This window comes from Oryctolagus cuniculus, chromosome 6 (assembly GCF_051225735.1).
Source record: "Oryctolagus cuniculus isolate XC-2025 breed Fujian yellow rabbit chromosome 6, ASM5122573v1, whole genome shotgun sequence".
Lineage (NCBI taxonomy): Eukaryota > Metazoa > Chordata > Mammalia > Lagomorpha > Leporidae > Oryctolagus > Oryctolagus cuniculus.
In genome coordinates, this window is record NC_142872.1 from 17,252,527 (window position 1) to 17,260,791 (window position 8,265).

Below are 8,265 nucleotides of genomic sequence, written 5' to 3' on the forward strand. Positions count from 1 at the left end.
TGAGCCACCCAGCACAAACTGGCCTGGGAAGCACCCATCTCTGTGGGCACCCTGGGAAGTTGTCAGACAGGGGGCAGCACATGGTCTATCACATCTTCAGGATTGGAGATGGCTTAGTCCAGCTTACAGTATGGGAGGTTTACAGCCCAAGATGGGGCGGCCCCATTGGTCTGGCATCTGATGAGGGGGGAATTTGTGTGCAGGGAGGAGAACTTGGTAAGCCAGGAAATGAAGGAAGAAAAGCTGGGCTGAACTCAGCCCATATAAAAACCCTCCCCTAAGAACAGACTTCCAAGGGTGAGCTTCCAACGACCTAATGACCTCCAAGTGGGCCCAGCTCCCAGATGGCATAATCAGAACAAGTCTCCATGTTAAATTATTAATCATTAGCCTTAATCCATTAACCACTAACATGAACCTCTGGGTACCAAGCCTTCCAATACACTAGCTTCTGGGGAACTTCCAAACTTTCCCAACTATTATCCAAATCTTAACAGTGGCTAAAGGTGAGTTTTGGTTATCTTGCACAGCTGAGTGATCAACACATGGCAATGATGTGTTCGTTCCCAACCTTCTAATTTCAAGACTTAAAAAAAAAAATTAAGACCTAGAGCAGTGATATCAGTCAGGTATGTGACCAATGGAAGCTATAGGGTGAGTCATATACATCTCTGTACACAGAGCAGGATATGCACGATGCAAACAACTTGTAGTTACTATGCACATACAATCCAGGACAGGTTTCTTATCTGATTAGCTTTTTAAAAAGAATTTAAATGTTTAAAAAAAATTGATTTATTTAAAAGGCAGAGCAACAGAAAGAGAGGGAGACAGAGAAAAAGAGAGATCTTCCATCCACTGTTTCACTCCCCAAATGCCCACAACAGCCAGGACTGGGCCGACTTGAAGCTAGGAGCCAGGAATTCCATCTGGGTCTCCCATGTGGTGGCAGGGGCCCAAGAACTTGGGGTATCCTATGAGCATTCCTAGGCACAAAGCAGGACCTGGATAGATCAGAATCAGAGCCCTCTGATACAGGATACCAGTGTCACAAAAGACAGCTTAACAGGTGCACTGAATGCCAGTCCTTAGCATTTACTTTTTTTTTTAAAAAGGATCTCAAAATGTATCATATTCTGTACCATGGATAATAATTGTTTTCTAGTCTGGAATGTGTGTATGTGTGTAGGCACATTTGAATATTCTGATATCACTGATCTTCACATCCAAAAATTATGCTATCTACAGTCTTTTAAATATGTAGCTGGAAAACCATAATTAACATATACTATGAACATGTAAACATAGCTGTTGAAGTCACTATTTCAGTAGCTTGTCTGTGTTCCAAGTCCTACTTTTTTCTCTCACAAATGTCTTAAGCCCATTCCCAATAGCTGTAGGATATAGGGGATACGATATAGCTAATGCAACACTTGAGGTAGAGAGACTGTAGAAATGCTTGCATAGAAATCCAGAATAGGGGCCGGCACTATGGCTTAGCAGGTAAAGCCATGGCCTGCAGTTCCAGCATCCCATATGGGTGCAGGTTAGAGTCCCGGCTGCTCCTCTTCAAACCCAGCTCTCCGCTATGGCCTGGGAAAGCAACAGAAGATGGCCCAAGTCCTTGGGCCCCTGCACCCGCGTGGGAGACCTGGAAGAAGCTACTGGCTCCTGGCTTCAGATAGGCAAAGCTCTGGCTGTTGTGGCCAACTGGGGAGTGAACCAGCAGATGGAAGACTGACTTCTCTCTACCCTCATCTTCTCTCTGTAACTCTGACTGTGAAATAAATAAATAAATCTTGAGAAAGAAAGAAACCCAGAATATCTCAGGCTGCATGTGGTGATCTCAGAGTCGGCCTCTTCGCTACCAGGAGGGAGTAGCTTTAATCTCTCCTTCCTCAGTGTCTGTTGTTGTCTGAAAAATCTGAAACATGGGCCAAGTATACAAAGATTAGCTTCCTGTCTGGCTAGTAAATTATCTTCATTTCTAAAGAGTACAGAAATATTTCTTGGGGCCAGTGCTGTGGCGCAGTGGGTTATGCAGCTGCCTACAATGCCAGCAACCCATACGGGCACTGGTTTGAGTCCTGACTGCTCCACTTCTGATCCAGCTCTCTGCTCAGGAGCCTGGGAAGACAGCAGAAGATCGCCCAAGTGCCTAGGCCCCTGCACCCATGTGGGAAACCCGGATGAAGCTCCTGGTTCGTAGCTTCAGATGGGTGCAGCCATCTGGGGAGTGAACCAGTAGATGGAAAATCTTGCGCGCTTGCTCGCTCGCTCGCTCTCACTGACAGATCCATGAGAGAAAGAGAAGGCCTCATTCAAGACTGAACCATGTAACAGGCTAGGTGAGCCAATGAAGACGTCATATCTTTAACCGTTTATACCCTTATCGCCTCATCAGCTGGGATTTGTTAAAACAGCTCTCTAAAAAAGTAAAAACCCTAGGAACAGGATACTTGCCTATGTCACTCCTTCTGTCAACCCCAGCCCACAATCGTGGAAACATATTATTCACTCAGTTTACACCTCTGAAAGGAAGCACAACTCCAAGAGTATGTGTGGGGAGGAAGGGGAGGGGAGGTCTAATGAAATCAACCCCATGATCCTTAAATCATCTTACTTTTCCCAAATGAAGTTTACATCTTAACCGCCAGGCTGAAGTCTCAGAAACCTGGGTACCAAAGCAACAGGCAAGCTGCACTTTTGCTCCATCTGTACTCCCAGGAGAGGCAGTCTAGGAGCCTGTGGCTTGTAGGAACAGCCCCCACTTCCCCGGTTCCCCAGGAAGCAAGGTAACAACCCTTATAGGCCTGATTTCTTTTAGTTATCTGCAAGACAGAGAGAGATCTTTCCTTCATCTGGGAGGCAAGGACCCTGGAACCTGAACTATCACCTGCTGCCTCCTTGGGCACACCTTAACAGGAAGCTGGAAGTGGAAGTGGAGCTGGGACTTAAACTCAGGATGCAGGCTGCCTGGAATGCCAGTGCTGAGGGAACCAAACCCGCTCTTGGGTTACTGAACCTTGGGACAGCTTCTGAGCCATTTGTAGGTGATTTTGCTGTGCAAACATCACAGTCTGCACTTAACAGCATACTACACACCTAGGCTATAAGGCCTCACCTACTGCCACTGGGCTACACACTTGGGCAGCAGGTTATGCCAGTGCATACCACAGGCAACTAAAACACAACGGTGAGTATTTGTATATCTAAACATAGAAAAAATAGTGAACATACAGTATAAAAGATAAAAATGGGGGTGCATCTGATAAAGCAGTTAAGATGCTATTGGGATGCCCATACCCCATGTAAGAATACCTGGTTCAATTCCCTCCCCCTCTCCTGATTTCAGCTTTCCACTAAAGCACACACTAGGATAGCTAACACCATCAGGTGACAGACAGCTCAAGTACCTGGGTCCCTACCATGCATGTGGGATCCCCAGATGGGGTTCCTGACTTCAGACTGGCACTGCCCTGGCTGTCACATGCATTTGTCCAGCAGATGGAAGCTCTCTCTGTCTTCATTGCTCTTACAAATAAATACGACTGGCCGGCGCCGCGGCTCACTAGGCTAATCCTCCCCCTAGCGGTGCCGGCACACCGGGTTCTAGTCCCGGTCGGGGCACCGGATTCTGTCCTGGTTGCCCCTCTTCCAGTCCAGCTCTCTGCTGTGGCCAGGGAGTGCAGTGGAGGATGGCCCAAGTGCTTGGGCCCTGCACCCCATGGGAGACCAGGAGAAGCACCTGGCTCCTGGCTTTGGATCAGCGCGGTGCGCCGGCCGCGGTGGCCATTGGAGGGTGAACCAACGGCAAAGGAAGACCTTCCTCTCTGTCTCACTGTCCACTCTGACCGTCAAAAATAAAAAATAAAATAAATAAAAAATTAAAAAAACAAATAAATATGACTAATATTAAAAAAAAAAAAACCTAAGAACTGCTTCTGCAACTGCCTTCTCAAAATTGATTTGCGTTGAAGGGGACTCTCCAGTCGGGAGATCAGTCAGAAAGGGGGGAGGAGCCAGATTGGGCTGAACCTGGGAGGAGTGGGATTAGGACAGCCAGGTTCAGCAGCAGCAGGAGGAATGGCAGAGGAGGAGGAACATCCAGGACAAATCCAGGCACCTGTGTAGAACGGAGGAGCTGCGGGGCCAGTCAGACAGCCCAGCCCTCCCGGGCTGCAATCAGTCAGCCCACGGTCTTGTGGGTGGGCCAGGAGCCGGTGGACTCTCGGTGTACCTCACAGCCTGGAAGAGTCCATTACAGCCCAGCGTGGTTTCCGTTTCCCCAGAGGATTCTCAGCCTCCCGCGGGCGGTGCAGCCAGTTCCTAGGTGTGCTGTCCATCTCCCCAGGAATCTCGCTGCTCGCTTCCTTCTTTTTCTTCTCAGGGACAAAGCCCAGCTGTATACCATAGCCTGGGGCGTTTGTGTTTCTACTGTGCCTGATGAAAGGGTGTGACTTCTGGTTTGTGAGACAAGAGAAATCCCTCAGTTCCCAAACGCAGCAATGTCAGCACCAAGCGCCAGTGTCTCAACAGAGAGCACAAGTAAGAAATCACTGGGGATCCAGCTTCCTGCTAATGCATACCCTGAGAGACAGCAGGTGATAGCTCAAGTGCTTGGGTCTAGGTGAGAGACCGGGATGGGCTTCCTGGCTCCTGCCCCAGGACTGGTTGCTGTATGGAAATTAAACCAGGGCACGTGATGTGGGCAATGAATCTATTAATTTTTTAGATATTTATTTAGAGAGTCAGAGTTAGAGAGGGAAAAAGAGAGGGAGAGAGGGGGAGAGGGGGAGAGGGGGAGAGAATTTTCCATCTGCTTTTTCCAGGTCTCCCATATGCGTGGTAAGGGCCCAGGTACTGGGGTCATCCTCTGCTGCTTTCCCAGGTGATTTAGCAGGGAGTTAGATTCGAAGTGCAGTATCTGGGACACGAACTAGTGCCCATATGGGATGCCAGTGTCACAGGCGGCGATTTTACCTGCTAAGCCACAACGCTGGCTTGTATATTAATTTTTGATTCAGGTTCTTGTCTGCCACAAAGACAGAAACTCCAAGTGGAGACAGATATCATGTGCAACTAGGAACAGAGTTGATTAAGCTGAGAGGGAATAAACATATTCAAATGCAAATGCGGGGCCGCTGCCTCGGCTCACTAGGCTAATCCTCCCCCTAGCGGCGCCGGCACACCAGGTTCTAGTCCCGGTCGGGGCGCTGGATTCTTTCCCCGGTTGCCCCTCTTCCAGGCCAGCTTTCTGCTATGGCCCGGGAGTGTAGTAGAGGATGGCCCAAGTGCTTGGGCCCTGCACCCCATGGGAGACCAGGAGAAGCACCTGGCTCCTGCCTTCAGATCAGCGCAGTGCGCTAGCCGCAGCGCACTGGCCGTGGCGGCCGTTGGAGAGTGAACCAACGGCAAAAAGGAAGACCTTTCTCTCTGTCTCCCTCTCACTGTCCACTCTGCCTGTCAAAAAGAAGAAGGAGGAGGAGGAGGAGGAGGAGGAGGAGGGGGAGGAGGAGGGGGAGAAGGAGGGGGAGGGGGAGGGGGAGGGGGAGGAGGACTGAATTCCTGGCTTCTAGCTTTGGCCTAGCCCAGTCCTGGCTCTCACAGGTACTTGAACAGATGACAGGGGGATGGGAGATCTCTGTATGCATGTCTAAAATACAATAAAAAAAAGTTAAAAATAAAAGCACAGAAAATAACATACCATTTTCCTTAATCAAATCCTATGTTAACAGAGATTTTTTGGCATCATCCAGATCATGTGATTTCTAAGGCAAAAAGAACCCTATTTCTTGTCTGTTAGTAGCTTGTCTGTATTCTGCTTTTGAAAAGAAGGTTCACTCTGTTTTAGTCTGTGACATCTCGGAATTTTGTCTGCTTTTATGGTCCTATTTCTCTTCCCTCTCTTTAGTAAGTACTGTCTGTCGCTCCCCGTCTTCGTGGAGGAACGACACAGGACCCTGCGTTGTTCTTTCGTCTGCTCGGCCCTCCCCGGGTTTGCTGCTGGTTCTTCCCGGGTTGGCTACTGACCCTTCCACCTCCGTGGAAGGGCGGTTCCCCTTGCCACTTTCCCCACTTCCGCGGGGGAGCGGCACACCGCCGGCCGGCTCTCTAGGGGGCTGCACAGGTGTTCCTTCAGATAGATGTTCCTGGTGCATGTTGTCTCTCTCCTCCTTTATAGTCCTCTTCCACCAATCCCAACTCTGCTACCCACACGCCGAGTACGCTGCTCTCCTGCAATCAGGAGCAGGATCAGCTCCTGCAGGTCATCACTCAAGTTGGCGAGAGGCAGCTGCGTAGAAGTTGTTACTCCCTTCTCAGCGCCATATTGTGGGAAAGCAGATGCATAGAATAAGTCTTAATTCCAGTAACAGTCTAGTCCGAGTTGCTCCCCACAACTGTCCTTCGAGCTATCGCAGCTGCTGCCTGTTAAACATACCGTCTCATCGTTTCCAGTGACTTTGTGATGAACTCCACTATATTTATTGAATGATTTTGTTTCCTATTTCTATCCCCTCAAACCTAAAGGAAATCAACGAGAAAGAACCGGTGTGCGAATTAGATGCTTGTTTGCCATTAGACAGCAGTTAGTCAGATAAAAGTGATTAGATTCCAGATCTACTAGTTTTCCTTAAGAAAAGCTGTTGGAGGTAAGGTAGCAGGCCACAGTGAAAGAGAAGGCACTGCTGGGGAAGGGGGTGGCAATTTGCATACTTTATTTCCAAATTCTAGAAATCTACCAGCAGGCTCTTGGAGGGAAGTGAACACCTCTGGCCTCCTCCAGCTGGCGGAGGCTGCAGGAGGGAGCAGTGTGGGCCGGAACTGGTGGCCAGCCCGAGGGCGGAGACCAGGGCGGGGTGGTGGTGAGGGCGCTCATCAGCGTTTCTGACCTCACCAGGCGCTGGTGGCAAGCACAGGGCTGCACCCTTCCCGTCACCCATTTTCTGCAAAGCAGGCAGCCGTGGTTGACCCTGTGGTCAAGCAGAAAGCATACTTTTTTTTTTCTCTTCAATATGTGGAAGTGGTGGAGGGACGTATAAGATTTAGGCTTGGCCGGCGCCATGGCTCACTAGGCTAATCCTCCCCCTAGCGGCGCCGGCACACCGGGTTCTAGTCCCGGTCGGGGCGCTGGATTCTGTCCCGGTGGCCCCTCTTCCAGGCCAGCTCTCTGCTGTGGCCAGGGAGTACAGTGGAGGATGGCCCAAGTGCTTGGGCCCTGCACCCCATGGGAGACCAGGAGAAGTACCTGGCTCCTGCCATCGGATCAGCGCGGTGCACCAGCCACAGCGCGCTAGCCGCGGCGGCCATTGGAGGGTGAACCAACGGCAAAGGAAGACCTTTCTCTCTCTGTCTCTCTCTCTGTCACTGTCCACTCTGCCTGTCAAAAAAAAAAAAAAATTAGGCTTAAACATTCTGTGTACCTAAGAACAATAGCTTTTACCTCCTGGCACCTCCTGCACTAGCTAGGTGCCCCTTCCTCCCTGTATTGAGAGCACCCACTGAAAGCGATTTATTCCTTCTGTCAGCAGGGAAGGGCCACAAATCCCTCCTCCAGGGGACGGACCAGGGACCCGCCCAAGACAGCTCACTTTGTGATTTTACTTGGGGTTAAAGTGTCCTTGTGAAATGGGAGCTGAGCCAAACCAGAAAAGTCTACTTTATAGCCACATGGGCAGAGATGCCAGAGGCGTGCAACTCCCAGGTGTCAATCACAAACGCCAAACATGAGCGTCAAGGTCACATCAGAGGTAGCACCCCTCAGACCTTAGGGATGAACTCCCCAAACCAGGAAGAAAGGGTGCTGCGCTCTTTACTGGCCCATGACATTTCTACTGTGAAAATCAATCCAAACTAATCCCACTGTGCCTGGGTATGTAGGAAACAATCAATAAAATGATGCAACTGGCTCTGAAGCTCAAACTCACAGCCACAGCACCTCCTCCGGCTGGAGGCTGGCTGACGGGCAGTCGCCAGACCAGCAGTGTTGGTGTCTCAGGTACTCACACAGGTCCTTCCTTGCACACTCTCAGTTCACACGTGGTGGGGACTGTGTCTTGATTATTTCATTTCTCTGGAGTTCGCTGTGGTGTTTTCCATAGAAAGCTGTGAAATAGAATCAAGTTATAAGATGAGTTACTACATGTGTTACATGCGCTTTTTAATATTTGTATGAATTCTGATTCTGTGCCAAGACACACGTTAGTGAGAAGGACGATATGAAACAGCGAACATTTGGAAAACACCAAGTTGTAACAGGCACTG